This window comes from Rhinopithecus roxellana, chromosome 6 (assembly GCF_007565055.1).
Source record: "Rhinopithecus roxellana isolate Shanxi Qingling chromosome 6, ASM756505v1, whole genome shotgun sequence".
Lineage (NCBI taxonomy): Eukaryota > Metazoa > Chordata > Mammalia > Primates > Cercopithecidae > Rhinopithecus > Rhinopithecus roxellana.
The window spans coordinates 75,220,504-75,237,895 of record NC_044554.1 but is presented as its reverse complement, the minus strand read 5'-3'; the positions used below and the strand labels follow the sequence as shown (position 1 = coordinate 75,237,895).

Below are 17,392 nucleotides of genomic sequence, written 5' to 3'. Positions count from 1 at the left end.
AAGTAATTCACAAAATATTATAAGGCAACCCTTGTAAAATATAATGGCCCCAAGAAAGCAGGCTCTCTGCAATTGGCTTCTCCCTGCTCAGTAAGCCATTCATAATAAAATGAGCAGCCCTCAAAAGAGAGCAAATGCATTTGCAATGGCTGTTGATGTGCTATAAATCATTCTCAATAAAATGACTTGCAGAGATAAATGATACATATCTATTTAATAATCCATTATCCAAAATAAATATTCTACCTTAAAATAAAGCAAATGCACTCGCACTGGTTGTTGAAGTGTTAGAGCTGCTCAGGCTAATGGTAAAATGATTTGTAAAGTGGAGCTCTGGTGCTGGGCATTGTGTCCTGTGTGCTCAGGAGATATTAATATCTCTTCATAACTCATCCATAGAAATGCCTTAAAGTAAAAACACCAACCAACATGTTCCCAAATATCTGTAACCATACTCGTTTTAGCTTCTTCATTGAGTGCCTTTGTTGTCCAAACACAGGCTTTTTTTAGTGTGGATCTGTGTAGGAGTCATGTGCTACTAGGCTATGACAAACAAGGCTAGACAGATTTCTAATCTCTAGGAGTTTATCACGTAAAATAGGCCATTGTTAGCCATGCCAAAATCAATGCTACACAACAGGAAAAGCACTCACATTTTAAACAAGCAGGGGGATAAAGAGTTATTCTAAAAAATTGTTTCCCAAATTAAAAATCTCACTGAGCTCAACACACATGGCTGTTTTCCATCCAAATACCCCATTGGAATTGGCTACTTCTTCTAGCATCCTTTGGTCTGTGTCGCCCTTGGCTCAGCTCTCAATAGCAAGTCACAAAGCAGAATGACTTTGGACAAGTCAGTTCTCTCTGTTCTTGCTTGCTGGCCAGTCTTCAATAAGAGGACTCCATCCTAGGTGATCTTTAGAACCTCTTCCAGCTTTAAACACCTGCAATTCTTAGCATTTTGCTCTCCTTTAATGTTTGCATTTATAATCTCACTCTCTTCTCTTTCTTTTCTGGTTCCTCTGTCCAGGATTTTAAAATTTTTTTCTAATTAAGCCTAATGTTGTCCCACATAGTTCGAACCTTAAAAGGATGACTGTGGTAACAATTATGGGAATGCCATATTCAATTTATTGAATTGATCACTCAAATATTCCCATGTACCTGTTTGGACAGAACACGGATCCTTCTTCCCTTCACCATCCTGAGCCCATCGCAGGAGAATCTTCTTGTTCAGTGGCCTCCAGCCAAGTGGCATTTCCTGTGTTTTTACTTGTCTACTATTCACAATCTTGTCTGTAACTATGGCCTACCTGTCACAGAACTCTTGCCTAAAGTTAAATGACAGGTGAAGTCTCACCCTGATTAACTGATGGTTCCATAAACCCTTTACACACCCCTGTGTCATGCTAGACATTACCAGTTCATGTGCCCCGGGTTTTAATACTCCTTAATTGGAATGTTTTTGTTACTGTTGATTATATCTTAACAAGCTGGGTTGAAAACATTTCAGGTAATCAATGCCTGATAGATACACCTCCACTGAGTCCAAGAAATTCTTTTACAGTAATTTTTCCCCCTAAGGTTTTATCAGTCTATCAGGAAGGAGTCCAAGTTGTAAAAACAAACTGTCTTATTCAACAGGAATTTTATTGAATAGCTGCCATGGCCATGTATTATGCTAGGCATTAGAACAGAGGTTATCTTTTGCCTCAAGGAATATGTAAGTTGCTGGCTCAATAGGTAACTTTTTGTTTATAATAAAAGCCTCTTACTACCCTGAATTTTGATGCATTTCTATGAAAATAGTATGTAAGCCTTTTCTTCATGAACAATGGAGCACCTATGCCTTAAAGTCTGTGCCTTTGACATGTTCTTGGCTCTCCAGAGAGAGCCCCAGAAGGCAGCAGAGTATGGTTATCACTTGGCAGAAGTTTCAATTCCAGGTTTCTCATTGAATTTCTTAATATAAATGCAGGTTCCCACCACTTTAAGATCAACTGTTCCTAAAACTATGGAAACAACAGGAGTAATTGCCATCAATTAGCATGGCAAGGCGTGCAGCTTACCTGCAGCTGGGCCACCTGCTTGACTGCCTGACTCTTTACCTCCTGCTGGCCTCTGCATGGTTTCCCAATTTCACTCTGAAAAAGCGCCTTCCTTCTTCTCTATCGGAACCATTTCTTCTTTTTAACTTGGGAAGTTAACTTTTCTTTTTAATCTCTTAAGAGGAAAGCAATCCTATAAGGTTTTTTTTGTTTTGTTTTGTTTTGTTTTTTATTATACTTTAAGTTCTAGGGTACATGTGCATAACGTGCAGGTTTGTTACATATGTATACTTATGCCATGTTGGTGTGCTGCACCCACCAACTCGTCAGCACCCATCAATTCATCATTTATATCATGTATAACTCCCCAATGCAATCCCTCCCTCCTCCCCCCTCCCCATGATAGGCCCCAGTGTGTGATGATCCCCTTCCCGAGTCCAAGTGATCTCATTGTTCAGTTCCCACCTATGAGTGAGAACATGCGGTGTTTGGTTTTCTGTTCTTGTGATAGTTTGCTAAGAATGATGGTTTCCAGCTGCATCCATGTCCCTACAAAGGACGCAAACTCATCCTTTTTTATGGCTGCATAGTATTCCATGGTGTATATGTGCCACATTTTCTTAATCCAGTCTGTCACAGATGGACATTTGGGTTGATTCCAAGTCTTTGCTATTGTGAATAGTGCCGCAATAAACATACGTGTGCATGTGTCTTTGTAGTAGAATAATTTATAATCCTTTGGGTATATACCCAGTAGTGGGATGGCTGGGTCATATGGTACATCTAGTTCTAGATCCTTGAGGAATTGCCATACTGTTTTCCATAATGGTTGAACTAGTTTACAATCCCACCAACAGTGTAAAAGCGTTCCTATTTCTCCACATCCTCTCCAACACCTGTTGTTTCCTGACTTCTTAATGATTGCCATTCTAACTGGTGTGAGATAGTATCTCATCGTGGTTTTGATTTGCATTTCTCTGATGGCGAGTGATGATGAGCATTTTTTCATGTGTCTGTTGGCTGTATGAATGTCTTCTTTTGAGAAATGTCTGTTCATATCCTTTGCCCACTTTTTGATGGGGTTGTTTGCTTTTTTCTTGTATATTTGTTTGAGTTCTTTGTAGATTCTGGATATCAGCCCTTTGTCAGATGAGTAGGTTGCAAAAATTTTCTCCCATTCTGTAGGTTGCCTGTTCACTCTGATGGTAGTTTCTTTTGCTGTGCAAAAGCTCTTTAGTTTAATTAGATCCCATTTGTCAATTTTGGCTTTTGCTGCCGTTGCTTTTGGTGTTTTAGACATGAAGTCCTTGCCCATGCCTATGTCCTGAATGGTACTACCTAGATTTTCTTCTAGGGTTTTTATGGTATTAGGTCTAACATTTAAGTCTCTAATCCATCTTGAATTAATCTTCGTATAAGGGGTAAGGAAAGGATCCAGTTTCAGCTTACAATATCCCTGATGAACATCGATGCAAAAATTCTCAATAAAATACTGGCAAACCGGATTCAGCAGCACATCAAAAAGCTTATCCACCATGATCAAGTGGGCTTCATCCCCGGGATGCAAGGCTGGTTCAACATTCGCAAATCAATAAACGTAATCCAGCATATAAACAGAACCAAAGACAAGAACCACATGATTATCTCAATAGATGCAGAAAAGGCTTTTGACAAAATTCAACAGCCCTTCATGCTAAAAACGCTCAATAAATTCGGTATTGATGGAACGTACCTCAAAATGATAAGAGCTATTTATGACAAACCCACAGCTAATATCATTCTGAATGGGCAAAAACTGGAAAAATTCCCTTTGAAAACTGGCACAAGACAGGGATGCCCTCTCTCACCACTCCTATTCAACATAGTGTTGGAAGTTCTGGCTAGGGCAATCAGGCAAGAGAAAGAAATCAAGGGTATCCAGTTAGGAAAAGAAGAAGTCAAATTGTCCCTGTTTGCAGATGACATGATTGTATATTTAGAAAACCCCATTGTCTCAGCCCAAAATCTCCTTAAGCTGATAAGCAACTTCAGCAAAGTCTCAGGATAGAAAATTAATGTGCAAAAATCACAAGCATTCTTATACACCAGTAACAGACAAGCAGAGAGCCAAATCAGGAATGAAATTCCATTCACAATTGCTTCAAAGAGAATCAAATACCTAGGAATCCAGCTTACAAGGGATGTAAAGGACCTCTTCAAGGAGAACTACAAACCACTGCTCAGTGAAATGAAAGAGGACACAAACAAATGGAAGAACATACCATGCTCATGGATAGGAAGAATCAATATCGTGAAAATGGCCATACTGCCCAAGGTTATTTATAGATTCAATGCCATCCCCATCAAGCTACCAATGAGTTTCTTCACAGAATTGGAAAAAACTGCTTTAAAGTTCATATGGAACCAAAAAAGAGCCCGCATTGCCAAGACAATCCTAAGTCAAAAGGACAAAGCTGGAGGCGTCACGCTACCTGACTTCAAACTATACTACAAGGCTACAGTAACCAAAACAGCATGGTACTGGTACCAAAACAGAGATATAGACCAATGGAACAGAACAGAGTCCTCAGAAATAATACCACACATCTACAGCCATCTGATCTTTGACAAACCTGAGAGAAACAAGAAATGGGGAAAGGATTCCCTACTTAATAAATGGTGCTGGAAAAAAGGTTGTTTTTTCTAAGGCATAGAATGCCGCATGTTGCATCAAGGGAATTAAAGTAAATATTGAGAAACTCAAAGAAAAATGACTCTGACAAATCAAAATAAGGATTTGACCAAAACATCTAATTTCTTAGAGACCTATTTTTGAGGGTCAATAGAGACCCTTGTTTCTTAATTGGAGCTTGACTCACAGTTCCCTTGGTAGGAAGCTCATAGGGTTCCTCATAGGTTTAAATCTTATTATGTGCTGCATCATGAGCTCCACTATCAGAATATGATTATATTTTGAAAGCTCTACAAGCCCTTTGCAAGAAAAATAGTTGAACGACAAGTAGACATTGAGAAACCTCAGTCTGTTACAGCAGGACACATGATGTCCTGATGCAGCCATTTTGATACAAAGCCATAATGTTCATGATCAAGTGTTCTATTCTCAGATATTAATAGTGACTAATATCCAACAAGTCTGAATACTAGTCAGAAAATTGAGTTATTGTCTTTAAGTTTAAGAGTAAGTGCAAAACCACTTTGTCTTTGCTTTCATCTATCCTGTTTCCGTCCCATTGATGACAATGCTGACAGTAGCATCAGCCCCATGGTTCAGTCTGACCCTCTGACCCACACTGACACTCCAATGCTAGAAAAACACCCAGTAACACAAAGCTTGCTGCAACCCAACTCTGATTTTTTAAATTCAAGCAAAGATAAAGGAGGGCTATTTACAAGATTTTAGCATCTGAGCTGAAAGATTTCCAGGTGGATCTTGCAAAATGTGGGAACTGACTGGATTTGGGAACAGTTTATGACACAAGAGCTTTGTATTGATGGACATAGCTAGGAGAGGGTCTTGAAGCAAGTTTTGATTAACTTGTTGTTTTGGTTAGATCACAATCTTATCTTTCAAGATAAGCTTAGTATTTTATATCTGGTCCTAGCGTTGCTTAATCTAGGGGCAAGGAATTATGACGGTCTCAATTTTTAGGACCTACAACTATGGATTAGTTACCTTCTATTTGCCTAAACAGCATCATAGAGGGAAACACCTCAAACATTCTCAAATATACATACTTAGATGACCATATTTATACAACTCTCCCCTCTGCCCTCCTTCCTTAGTTTTTTTGATTCTGTCCTAGATTCTGGGCCAATACCTCTTTTGGGACATTCTTACTATACCAACTACCTGAAACCATATGTGCCCATGAATTCTGATCCTGTCCATTGTCATGTCGTTATAATACAAAGGAAGCTTGGTATTTAGTGTTCATTTTTGTTCCCCAGACAGTCTCTTCTTAGGATCAGAACTAATGTTGACTGGTTTTGAGTATTGCAAATCATATGACACTTCTTTGATCAAAACTATATAAGGATGATTTTTCTCTTCCTGCCGTCTTTCTGACCATAGTTCAATTCTGAGCTTTTATAGAAAATGTTCCATAGCCTCTCTCCTTGTCCTCACCATGCTTCACACTTCCTGGTTGGTTTTTCCATTACTCAACTCTTCATCTCTGACTAATCATTGTCTAATACTTGAAACTGACAATATATTTATGTTGACCTTTACTGTTCTACATTGGTAATGGTTTGTCACTCATATTCTGTAAGTTCTTCCAGTGGCTTTGAGTTATTATTCTGTGAGCCCCTTGGTTTCCCCAAGAGGTTGTACTCCTCCTCCCCAATTCTGACCTGCTCCTCCACTTCATTGTGTGTTAGAATAGATAAGGTATTTACCATAAGCTGCCAAAATCGCTACTTTAAATGTGCTCCATTCTCTTAGGAGTTACTTCTAAAATTTAAAACATCCAAATATACATAAATATAGCAACACTGATAAGTTTTTTTATTGCAATACTCTAATTTCTGCTTTAAAAAAATGGGAAAGCTCTTGGGATTGGATGTAATTAGCACTACAGTGAGGAAGTTGACCTGCACTTTAAAAATAAATTTGGGATGTTGAACCAAAAGTGAAGATGGCTGTGGAAGTTAGCTGTAGGCGCTCAACATAGCATGAATAAATAAATGAATGGATGTAGCAACTATTACATTGCCTTAGCTCCAGTTCCGGTTTCACTTTTGGTTTCCTGTGACTGTTGGCAAATTGCTGTTTCACATTGGGCTAGACTTGCAGAAATCTATGTAATGTCTTTCTTTCCCAGACATAGTCTCTGATCTGTGGTTTGGCTCAGGTGGCCTCCTAAGTTTGTGCCAACCTTTTCAGCATTGGTCGATGAGGAGGATGCTATTTTCTATTTGTAAAAATAAGTTTACATATATAACTATTCAAGTCACTTAGGTCATTTGAATAATATGTTTTTCATAGCAAAGTGTTAATGTAACTCTTAGCAGTTATATTAACTATGAAAGCTATTATTCAAATGAATAAAAGCAGATGTTATATGAAGAAACTTGCTGCTGCTGCTACACTAAAGCAAGGAAAAGTTTCACATGGCTGTATCTGACTCAGAGTTTGCAATGTGGTGATTGGTAAATAAGCAAAACTTTGAGATGTATATTCCTTATGCTGGACTCTACTCTCATTTTTCGTGGGTAAATCTAGCACTTGGGTTTGTTTGTTTTTTATCCCCTATGTTATTTAGTAAACACATAACATTAAGTTAGGTTTTGTTTCTGTTGTTACTCAATCTATATAGAGCCCTGTGAGGTGGGTATTACTGTGGTTTTTGGTTTGCAGATGAGGAGTCCATTGCCCACGGTTATGCAACTAGTCAGTAATGCGTTGCAATTGGAACCAGGCAATCTGGCTCCAGTAATTCTATTAACCACCATACAGTGCTATCTCAACAAGGAAAGATAAACTCTTTAAAATGACTTATGTTATAATATTGTTCAGGATGGCCCAGAATTCAGGACAAGGCAAGATTTGGTTGAATCCCATCCAGGAAGTTTGGGTTTCCCAGAGGGCCTCAGTTTAGGTCCATCTCACAGGCCAACTTCTCCACTTCTGTGTCCCTAGTTTAGAACAAGTCCTGGAGCAGTGAAGAGGATCATTAAAACTCTGTGGTACAGAACTGAGGTTGTGAAATGAGAGACCAGACCTGTGATCCATGATGGGTTGTGACTCTCAGCACAACTCAATGCTTAAGAGCATGTGTTCCAGAAGCCTTGGACTTGAATTCTGACTGTGGACCATAGTGATACCAACTTGGATAGGGGTGGTGGCTACAGCTCTAAAATCTCCATCAATCTTTGCCACTGTAATAAGTCTCTATCTTTCAGTAGAAACATACCCCTGCCTGCAAATGTAGCTTTAGGATGACTCTCCTGACTAGCACTAATCCCCAGCACCTCTTTCAACAAAATTGCCTTGGCCAAGCCCTTCCCATGTCAATATTCTGCAACCCCATTTACCACTGATGCTGGGCAAGTTGTCTGACCTCTCTTACCCTCAGTTTCTACATCTGTGAAGTGGGAATTGCAGCAAGGATGAAATAAAACCATTATATAAATCGCTTAGGATAGTAGCTAACCATAGTAAATGCTTAGGAAACTATTCAATCTGGCTTCCCGTTTATAGGGGACTATAAAGGGAAGAATCAGGATCCACAAATGCTCATTAATATTTCAAACAAGGCCCTGGAAATGAGAGATTTATTTTCAGGAAGGCTGCATAGGCTAAACATCAAGTTTCTTTGCTTTTGCTGGTATTAAATATGGTGACTTTTTGTATGTGCCCCTAATTTAAAAAGTAGAAAAACAATTACTTTAAATTACAGTGTGATATATATATAAATTAAGCGTTTTCATTTACTTACACAGGCTTAAATGTCCAATGTTATTAACTGTAGTAATAAAATTATGGTTCTATAGACTTCTGTTTATTAACTTGTTATTATTAGACTCAAAAAGTATTTATTAAACACCTACTTATTTTATTAAGAATTTAATAAGCACCAGGGGCCATGCAAAAATGTCTGTATTTTAAAGTCTAGTTTGCTGTTTCCTTAAGGGTAGAAGTCACATCTTCTTTTTTTTTTTTTTTTTAGAACAAACATTTTATTATTAAAATAAACTTTTGTATAAAAGCATTACAAATCAAAAGCTGTATGTACACTTATCGATTCAAGGTCCAATTGTACATCAAACATTGAATGGCACAGCAATGGTTTACACATGCAAGTAAACTGGGACATACAAACACTTAGATTCCGCCTTTAGCAAGTAACTTGATTAATGCAACGAGGAGTGGGAACACTGACACAGGAAATCTGCCCAGAAACTCGACTGGCAGAGATGTCAGGTTAACAAACTGCGGAAAGTTACATCTCCAAAAAGGCACTTCTCATTGTTATAAAAGTGCTTAAAATCTAAATTGAACCTTGTGCCTGGTTTATAAATTTTCAAGAAACTGCAAAGAACCACTGACTAGTTTTTAATATCAAGTTTCCATGCAAAATTGTCCAAGAATTTATTTCCAATACCTTACATGTGAACTGAAATAAACTTTGCAAACTACAATTACACTAAAGTTTTATACCAAAAATTCAGCCTACTCATAATTTCCAGATAGCTCTTCCATCATACTTTTAAAGTATTACATTGCCCACCAACCTTTGAATCATGATTGTGTAAGCTGGACGCACCACTTACCCTTCAGGCAGAAGAAATTAGGAGAAATTAAGTCTCAACTGTGACAACAACTTGTAACATAAGCGCAATACATGGGATTGAGAGGCATCAATCTGCAATAATTACCTAATTTTTCCACATGGTTGTAAGACTTTTGTGCCTTGCTTATATTAAAAATTTCAACTAGTATGAATGCTAAATCATACTTGTTTTTGTGTAAACAAGTTAGAAGGTTCTTCTCTGAAATTCAATAGATCTAGTTAGTTAATACTTTTATTGTGTTTCCAAGTGCTTAGGTTTTATGAAGGCTATTTCAACACCAAGTAAATAAAATATGCTTTCATAAAACTGTAATTTAAAAGAAATTCAAAAACTAAGCGGTTGGAGAGGGGCATTGGAAATAGAGGGGGATGCTATGAGATGGGGGTTGGGAGCAGAGAAGAAACTGCAGGAGGGCAAAGTGTAACTAGCAGTATACCTTCCGTGATGCTCCAGAAACACATGTCTACTAAGATTAACTTGACTGGAGTTTCTTATGAAACAGGCTGATCATCAAGATTCTTAACTCAGGTTTCAGTGAAAAAATTGGAAACTTTTATAAGAAAGATTTGAGAAGTAGAAGGCAGGCAGCAAATTTTCCAGATATTATGCTTGCATTTCAAATTCCTGTTTCAGGCTTTTCAAGTAGGCATGCACATTCCCAAAGCCATGATATCTGGCTAAATACACAAGGACCCCAGTCGCACACCGTCCATCTCGCTGCCGGCAGAAACTGCAGTTGCAGATTCCTCGACAAGGCGGGCAACGCCAGTTCGGATCCAGCAGAGCATCCCTGACCTCTTCACCATAACTGTTTCGAAGGCAGGGGCCGCAGAACTGGCCTCGAACGCCCCAGCAGTCTGGGTTTCTGTAGTTTGTTTTGGTATCAATAGTCTTCTGAGGGCATTGATGACAAGTAGAGCCCAGTGAACGGTTATATATCTTCTCTCGAGAGTTGCTGCAGATGTTCTCCAACTCTTCCTCTGTAATTTCTTCCACTGGGCGAATTATATGCGGAAGGGTCATGGACGATCTGGAGCGACGACTTCTGGGCAGGTCATCTTCGTTCATGTAGCCGTCCATGGTCTTCCTCTTTCTCGCCAACATGTACTTATCCTCTTCCTCCTCCTCCATGGGTAGAGCGTCAAGGGACCCGAGGATCCGGGACCTTGACCTGGTAAGAGGACGAGCTCTCCGTTCAGGGTTTCTCCTGGAAGCAACACCCGGGAATGTACGCCTTCGTGGTCTCCTTGATTGTGAGTCGGAGCCTGGGAGGGGATGTCTTCCAGGGAACGAGCCAGGGAAGCTTTCTAATTCAGACATGAGTTTTGCAAGCATTGCTTTGTTTTGCTTTATATTTAAAGCCCTTTTCTCCAAAAAATTCATGCCACTTTCATCTTCCGAATCGGAGTTGGAATCAGTCACAGAATTCTCTGAGGGCTGGGGGGACTCTGCTTTTTTGTTGGTTGCTCCCCTAGTACTTCGCGCTGGAAACTTCATTGCCACCCTGAGAGGTCCAGAGTGCCTGCACTGGCTGCGGGTCCTACAACCTTCCCGAACTGACTGCAGCCTTGTGTTTGCAAAATTATCAGAAGCAAAGCTGTCACAACTGTCATCAGAGGATGACGAGGTTTCCATGGAAATCAACTTCACATATCTGAATTTCTTTAAGTTCTTCTTTATTCTGAGATCTTTCTGCGGCACGCGGCGAGCGTCCATGCTGGTGGCGGGTGCCCAGGTCGGTGCTTGGAGCTGGGAGAGCGGAGCAGCAGCGCCAGAAGTCACATCTTCTATGAGGGCAAACTGATTTGTTAAGATACTGATCTGTATTTGTTCAGACTATGTTTTTTATACCCTCCCACCCCAACCTTCAAGCATGTTTTGTTTCCTTTTTTTCTGGTGGGTAGAAAAGAGACCTATCTGGGGCAGGGGTTATTTTTGTGGACAGAGAAAACTAAAGCTGCTGAGAGTCAACAGCAATTCTGTTCTTCTGCATGAGTTTAAATTCATCAGTAACACTACTTATTTGTCTTAGAGGGCAAGAAGAGAGAGGAAGGTATCTCTTCAATTGCAAAAGGAGAAAAGAGAAAGATTTTTTCAGGCTAAGAATGGGGAGAAGGCCCATAGACTGCAGGAACAGTAGAGACAGCCCTCAGCCCTCACACATACACTCCTTGGCATCATCACTCCAGGGAGGTGGCAAGTTCTCAGGGGAAATGATCATGTGCGCACACTTCAGAAGAAGACCAGACGCACGTAGGCATCCAACTGGTGCTTCCATCCTCTGCAAAGATTTCTGTATCTCGCAAAAACACATGGAAACAGATTGCTGCCAGAATTTAAAGTCTGCACTGACTTGGATATGGGTGGTCACTTAATGGTCCGGAGGTTTCTGTTGTTTCAGGTAGGTCTTCTGAGTTTTTGTAGGACCTAAAGAGGGATGGAGATGGATGGAGCTTAATGCTGCTTTTTAAGGTAGAGAGTTCAGAGTCACTTTTGAGTTTATTTAGATAATAATAGAGACTTGCCTTGCAGACCTTACAATCTGTAGACTAATAGTCTTACTGTTATGCATGCCTAAGCCTGGTGCTTTGCACATATTAGGTGCTTAATAAATGTTTTTTGAATTGGTGTGAAATTGAACCTGGAAATTTATGGTAGCAATGCTAATTGAGGTTTATACAATAAAGTACACGCCCCACCCCCAAAAGAGATTAGAAATTATCTAGAAAGCCATTACTTCAGAGATTAACAATGATGTTGCCATGAGGCAAATATTCTACAAACAGAATATGTAGAAAAGGGTAAACAAAATAGTGCCAGTTAAGTGTGAGGATCTTTGTGTCACTTGCTAGCTGTAAGGATGAGTTATGCCCTTGTTTAATTTGTCAGTGTTTCAATTAGAACATCATTGGTGACCCTTCCTTCTGACACAGGCCATTTTGTTCTTGCAACACACTTGGCCATTGGCCACATTTCCCGTTATTGATGATGCGAATTTATGTATTGCAGATATAAATGATTTAATTGCATATATAAATGATTTAATTGCAGATTAGATAAATATGATGTAGACATTCCCAATCACATAATTATTTAAAAGATGATAATAATTTGGTCCCATTTGTCAAATAACATTACTGCATTTTAATTTACATTTTCAGAAGATTTAATTAACCAAGTTCTAGGAACTTACATAGGAACAAGCCGCCTTAAATCCTTCCTGGAACAAGGCAGAATACAAATAAATAAACAGGCAACAGCACATTGTCCCTTTTACTGATAAGATCTCTTTCCTTTAAAGATTCCTTTTGTTTTTCTTTCAGAGGAGAATACGGTATACTTGCGGGTAATTCATCAAAATTACAATTAATAATTAGGAAAAATAGAATTATATCATCATTTAAGGCTAACATTTTAAGATTCTCTTTTTTTGAAACTGTTCTTTAGCGTTAACTTAGACCAGGCGTACTGAAATAAACTGGAATCTTGGGAGTTCTTAAACATGGATGGAGAAAGAGTTACACCTTTATACTTTATTTCTACTACCCTCTAATGAAACTTAGCCTTTTCTTCAGTTATAAATATAGGCAACAAATCCCAGGAGAATTTGTAGCACTTGTGATATCATGGATAAGAATCTCATTAGATCTTGTGTTGATAAAATGGATTGGGAAAAAGACATTTATTTTCTGTATTACAATTACATATTTTTAATATTGATTTTCTATGTATTTGACTTTATTTGTATTTATCATCCTATGTATTTGACTTTACAGATTTCAAAACATTCTGAGAAGGAGTCTGTAGGCAGCACCAAACTGTCAAAAGGGACATGGCACAGGAAAGTTTAAAAACCCTGGCTATTTATGAGATTTTGAGAGGGAGTCCAGGGTTCAAGGCCTCATCAGGGAATGACAGAGACCATCTTGCATGCCTTTGTATTTCCACACTTAGAGCAAGTTCCGTGCACAGCAAGTACTTAATAAATACTTGCTAAGTACTTCATAAATGTACATATCTACCTCAGTATATGATATAATAATAAATAGTACAGACTGCATATTCCTCTGAAATCAAAAAATTATTAAAGAGATGTGAATATGTTCTCATTTTTTCATGACATCGTTTGTGCTTAATACATATTTTTGGCCAGGTAATGAATTCTTTAAATTCCATTTTTAATAACAGCAATGCACACACTGCATCTTTTAAGATTTTTCAGTAAGTGATTTGGCTTATATAATATGTGCTTCAGGGAGTGAGAAGGAAATAAATGATTTTGAACTCTTGACAGAGATTTTTTGCTAGGCCACAACAATTTAAATATGTGTCTTGGCTTTTACAGATCAAACGCAAGCATTTGTCCATTGCCATAAAGGAGAGAAGAGGTACATTTTTAATGGGAGAAAATAACCAAAAATGGGTCGATTTCATTCAGAGACATAGAATCTTTCTGGGAAGTTGTTATTTCCCAACTGAAGTCCAAAGGCCAAGTAGATCTAGTGAAAAGTAGACTAGTGAATTGCAAGGACCCCTGGGTTGAGGCATCACCTTGGTTAGGTGAAGTGAAGGGAGAAATATTCAAGGAAATAAAGAACTTAAAGAAAAAACAATAAAAAATTCAGCAAACTTTGCACACACTTTTGGAAATGTGAAATGCTCTGGAAAGTCTAAGCAATAGAATTGAACAAGTAGAAGAAAGAAATTCAGAGCTCAAAGACAAGGTCTTTGAATTAACCCAATCCAACAAACACAAGGAAAAAAGAATTAGAAAAAATGAACAGAGCCTCTGAGAAGTCTCGGATTATGTTAAATGACCAAACCTAAGAATAATCGGTGTTCCTGAGGAAAAAGATAATTCTAAAAGTTTGGAAAACATATTTGGGGGAATAATCGAGGAAAACTTTCCCAGCCTTGCTAGAGATCTAGACATCCAAATACAAGAAGCACAAAGAACACCTGGGAAATTCATCACAAAAAGATCGTCACTTAGGCACATTATCATCAGGTTATCCAAAGTTAAGAGGCAAGAAAGAATCTTAAGAGCTATGAGAAGCACCAGGTAACCTATAAAGGAAAAACTATCAGATTGACAGCAGATTCTCAGCAGAAACCCTCTAAGCTAGAAGGGATTGGGGCTCTATCTTCAGCCTCATCAAACAAAACAATTATCAGCCAAGAATTTTGTATCCAGCGAAAGTAAGCATCATATAAGAAGGGAAGATACAGTCTTCTTCAGACAAACAAATGCTGAGAGAATTTGTCATTTCCAAGCCCTCACTACAAGAACTGCTAATAGGAGCTCTAAATCTTGAAACAAATCCTGGAAACACATGAAAACAGAATCTCTTTAAAGCATAAATCACACAGGATCTATAAAACAAAAATTCGAGTTAAAAAGCAAAAACAAAAAACAAAAGAACCAAAGTACACAGGCCACAAAGAGCACAATGAATGTACCTCACATTTCAATACTAACATTGAATGGAAATGACCTAAATTCTCCACTTAAAAGGTACAGAACTGCAGAATGGATAAGAATTCACCAACCATCTGCTGCCTGTAGGAGACTCACCTGACACGTAAGGACTTACATAAACTTAAAGGGATGGGAAAAGGCATTTCATGCAAATGGACAACAAAAGCAAGCAGGGGTAGCTATTCTTACATCAAAGTGTCTAGCACTGACCCTATACTTCAAGAGGCATTATTACCCTAGAAGGAATTACTTATCCCCATGACTTGAGTATAGAATTCAAAGAACTACCTATGCAAAAGAGACTAGAGATTTTGACCACAGTCCTTTTTGTCTTTAGGGGAGAAGGACAATTTAAGAGGGCTTAAGAGAGGTGTTAGGTCTATATTATTACATAAATGTGAACTTTATCAATTGCCCTGCCAACTTGCATTTACTTAACTAACACTAGTCCTGAATTAAAGACTTCTTGGCTGGGTGCGGTAGTTCAGATCTGTAATCCCGGCAGTTTCGGGGGCCAAAGTGGGAAGATCACTTAAGACCAGGAGTTAGAGACCAGCTTGGGCAACATAGCGAAATCCTATCTCTACAAAAAATATCAGAAAGTTATCTGGGCATGGTGATATGTGCTTGTAGTCCTAGCTACTCAGAAGGATGAGGCAGAAGTGTGGCTTGAGCCCAAGAGGTCGAGCCTGCAGTGAGCTGTGATAGAGCCACTGCACACTAGCCTGGGAGACAGAGCAAGACCCTGTCTCTAAAAGGAAAAGAAAAATAAATAAAATACCTCTTTATCTATGAAGGCTATGAGTAAATCCAACTGAAAACCTGGTCACATTTTGTTGAGTTTGCTAGGTTTTATTTCTCACCAACACCAGTTCCATATCAGATGCTTAAACAGGTAAGTTTCCCTAGCTTGGATATTTCCAGGTAATTTATTCTTAAGCTTCCACTTTATAAAATAGCTTTGGACCAAGGCATTATTTCCACATAGACTCATCAAATACAATTTTATTATCTCAGTTTGAAAGCAAATTTTAAATAGACTGCCAAATATTTGCTAAAGATTTCATTTATTTTTTGAGTGAATTCTCTGTTTATAATCTTGTTCTTACTGGCACTTCAGAAATGTTTCCTCTAGAGTCAATAGGTGCAGCAAACCACTATGGCACACATATAACTGTGCTACAAACCTGCACGCTCTGCACACGTATCCAGAACTTAAAGCAAAATAATAATAAAAAAGAAATATTTTCTCCAACTTTTTAAATCTCAAAAATTGATCTAATAATAAATTATCTATTGGATAACCAGTAGTCTATACTTTGGCCCTTTGATCTAGTGATGTGCAATTTTGCCTCAAAGAATATGAGAAAACATCCCTGATTTTTTCAAAAGCTTCTGATAAGGAAGGCCCAATATCGACCAGTAGGTTAAAGTTATAACACAAGCAACTCTCCTTGCTTTGTGTATTCACTATTGGCAAAAGACCCATATTTACAGTAAAGAGATAACAAGACAGTCTCTGTCAGGGGCTTAAGCACTTTAGTTTGAAAGTAACACAGGGGCTGCCAACTTGGCAGAATCAAATGTACACCTAGAACAAGCAACAGCTGAGAAAATGCTACTTAGGATAGATTTAATTCTGCAGGAGTAATTGATCCTTTTAAAATGTAAGTTTATTTCTGGTCACAACAGTCTGACTTCTGATAGTGACTAAATGTATTTTAGCAGTACAGCTTGGAAAACAGTGACTTGTTGTTTTAAACTTTATAGTGGCACCCCCTTAAAATGAGATTCAAAACACAATTTAACAGTTTTGTCTCAATTTATTATAAGAGTTTCATAATAAAACAGGGATATTTCTAGTTACTAAGAGACCTGTCTTTAATGTGAGCACTCCTACTAAACAAAAGCCTTATAAATTATAGTTTCTAATTTTTGGCTACAATTATGATGTAGCTACCTTCTTAACAATATATCTTACCATATATATGCTACTTAAATTCCTAATGCATGTTATTTAAATAAATAAGAAAATGTATTTGAATTGTGACAGTTCTTTCTGAGTGTCAAAAGGGAAAATAAGGACAATTTAAGATACACATAATTACAGTACAGTAGAATTGTGTATAACTGTCTCCAATACATGGCTCTGGCCCTTTAAAAATGAAAAAGCTAAACAGGCAGTATGTTTAAATAGAACACACTTTCTATTGATTGATTTTGTATTGTCTGTGCCTTTGATCACCGTTTAAGAGAACATGGCTTCAGGCCAGCTATAGAACACCTAAAGATAAACCTTTAAAGACTCAAGTGATGTTTTGTCAAGGAAAGCAAGCACTTAGCCAAAGGGCATCCTACATAAATTTGATCTTTCTTCAGCGAGTGCCCCTGAACTGGCCATTAGAAAGTCTCCCTTTAATTCAGCTCAGTCTAAGAAGGAAACTAATTAAAACTGCATCCAGGTAAAGTTGATGAAGCTGGAAGAAGAGCTTGCAGCTTGGAGACAAGAACAGAAACCCCGTATGCTGTTTCAGCCAGCCAGTGGGCAAAAGGCTGTGGGAAAGTTCTT

At 38.3% G+C, this 17,392-nt stretch overlaps 1 pseudogene across 1 annotated transcript; it reads right to left on the bottom strand.

The window, feature by feature from the left end:
* Positions 1 to 9,637: 9,637 nt before the first annotated feature.
* LOC104665043 lies at positions 9,638 to 11,060 on the bottom strand (annotated as a pseudogene). Its single transcript, XR_748354.2, has one exon. The product of XR_748354.2 is annotated as a cell division cycle-associated protein 7 pseudogene (transcript).
* Between the last annotated feature and the right edge of the window lie 6,332 nt (positions 11,061 to 17,392).